The sequence below is a fragment of the Limulus polyphemus genome, unplaced genomic scaffold (assembly GCF_000517525.1).
Source record: "Limulus polyphemus unplaced genomic scaffold, Limulus_polyphemus-2.1.2 Scaffold6177, whole genome shotgun sequence".
Taxonomy (NCBI): domain Eukaryota; kingdom Metazoa; phylum Arthropoda; class Merostomata; order Xiphosura; family Limulidae; genus Limulus; species Limulus polyphemus.
The window spans coordinates 11,514-14,397 of NW_013671787.1; positions in this window are offsets into that span (position 1 = coordinate 11,514).

Genomic DNA, 2,884 nt, shown 5'->3' on the forward strand with positions numbered 1-2,884 from the left:
TGTTTATTTCTTTTCTTCTCCAACCACTGCTGTAGTCTCGTTTCTTGTTTATTTTGCTGTTCGAGCTGTCACTGTTGCAAATTTTCTTGCCACTGCTGTAATTTCTCTTCTTGTTTCTTTTCTCGTTCTTCTTGTTTCTTTTCCTTTTCCTCCAACAACTATTGTAAGCTCTCTTCTTGTTTCTTTTGCTGTTTTTGTATTGCTGCCATCAAATCTGCTAAGCTGTAGTTTGATTTGCCACCTCTCGTTTCCACCTTCTTCTTCTTTTTTTTTATTTTCCATCCCACTTCTGACACCAATTTGTTATGTCTGTGTCCATTTGTTAATTTTTCGTAGAAATTCTTCCCGAAACACTTCTGCGATTAAAGTCCTTTCTTAAATAAAACTAGTTTATTCTTTCTCAATTCAACTTTGCAATAGACTTAAATTCCGCTGGTGTCGCTGTTAACACGTAATGAGTTCGTGAAAGATCGGGGAACATCACGAATAATCCAGTATCTGCTAGGCGCCTTCTATTCTTGTATATAAGTGCGCCAGACAATTATTCGGGATTGAATAGTGGACAGAGAGATTGAAGATATAGACGGACAATTGAGTCAAGACTAAAGTGCGTGAACGTTCGTTGAAAATTATAGCGTGTGTTTAAGTGACTGTGGAAAATAAGTGTATTGCAAAGTTGTATTGAGAAAGAATAAACTAGTTTTATTTAAGAAAGAACTTGTATCGATGAAGTTTCTCGGGAAGATTTTCTAAGAAAAATTAACAAACGAACACAGACGTAACAGTATTTATAAAATAAGCGGAAATAATGCAACATATAGATGCCAGACACCCAGGAAGCTGTATTTACTGAATCAATAAAACGTGAAGCAATATAATTTTGTAGGTGAGTTGCACCTCATCTTGCAGCCATACATAAAAGGCATATTAATTTACAGAAAATGTCAAACAATCCACGTCCAACCTCAATTTAATACAAGAATGTGACGTATATGGCAATGATGAAAGTATGGTGTGAGTAGAAAAAAGCATTTGTTAGATATAGACGACTGTTTTAATTTAAGCTTTCGATGCGAGTGTTAAATTTACGTATATTTAGAACTGATAGTTTATCGTAACTTTGTTTACGTAGCTGTGTACGTATCATACATTGTTTATTTCAGTTGTTGTGAATTGGCGCTTGTTGTATACTTGTATCATGTTACTAGAATCTTCTAAGTTTTCTAGTTGTTTTGATTGAGTATTATTGCATCATAATATTTCGTAGTGTATAGAAAGTTCTATGCCACTGTCAGTCTATAAATACGCATACAAAGTGTAGCTCAAGTAAGTAAGACAAAGTTAGTTAGATAAATAGTTAAATCTGGACAGTGTAATTTTTTAAAATGAAATTATCACAGGTTGTATTGTAACAACAGAGTAGAGAAGAATAATTCGTCTTGTCAATTATGTTCTGAAGTAACTGAACTAGCCTGTGTAGACTTTGTCGAAAATAGATGATTATTTAAAGCATTGGATACGACTGTGGTAACCAACAGTGTAACAGACATTTGTATATACATTTGACTTGTTTAATATGTTATTTTAAAACAAGTGGACTGTGGGCTGTTTGTATATCGTTGAAATTATTGTCATCAAGTAACAGACACTTACCATAAAGAATCCGGCCCACCCATACATAAAAACCTGACAGTATTGGTGGACAAACCAACCTCAATATCCTTTGGAAAGATCCCATTAATGCCATACATTATAAGGACCATATTCTAAGACCCTTTTTGCTACTGCATGTTGGCGCAGCTGACCCTGAATTCAGCCACTCTCAGCATGATAAACTAGGTGACATTATTTCAAAAAGACAGATTTACTGAAAGGAATGAAATGCTCAGTCACTAGACTTGAACCCCATCAAACACTTATGGAATGTTTTTGGCGTGTACATCACATTACGTCATGTGAAGCTAAACATTCCCTGGAATTAGATGTTTCAGAGAAATGGTCGAAGGCTAGATCAGGACCTAGTCAACACTCCGATTTTATGCACTCCATTGCTGGTAGTAGGCTGCTTTTGCTGTCAGGTGACCTCATTTCATAATTAAGTGAAGTTTGCAATTCATATCACAGAATGGATAGTAAGATGCCTGGTTTGCAAATAAAGTGAGAGAACAAATGCCATTGTTTTGTAATAGTAGATTTGTTTTGTCATCTCTAAAATATTAGAAACTCTAATTATCTTTTAACTGTTTGGTGCACTACAAATATATATACATATCAAATTAAAGTTAAATATAACAGTGCATAACGACTAAATCTGTCATACACATAACTAAATATATCCAAATAAAAATCAGCTCAAATTAAATTAATTTTATTTACATTTATAATCCTTGCCCTATTCTCTGGATTCCCATAATCCCGAAATTAACTTTTCAGGGGCCTCTGAGATGATAAATGAAAAGCTCAAGATTTTTTTTGGGTAGTGACTAATCGTATTGAAATATTGCTAAACATCTTCAGTTAAATCACCTCTCTCACACTTCCCAGCTTCTTTACGATGACAATCAGATGTAGTGGGCGATTTGCTTTAGTTGTTTCATAGTTTATGCACGAAGTTGGTCAATCTCTTGAACTTTCAAGATGGTATGCACATGTACATGCTAGTGAGGTCCAGTTTTCTTGATGGGTAGCTTCTTCTACCACAGTGGTAACAGATGAACGTTTCACTTTCCACTCAATGGGTCAATGGCAATTTTATTTTATATAGAGCTAGAATTGTGCTCTATGTGCTTCCCATCGAATTCCTGTGGCTTCCTTTGTACTGGATCACCCTTATTGCTGACATTCATATCTGGGATGTTACTTCTAACAGCACTGAAGATGTCTG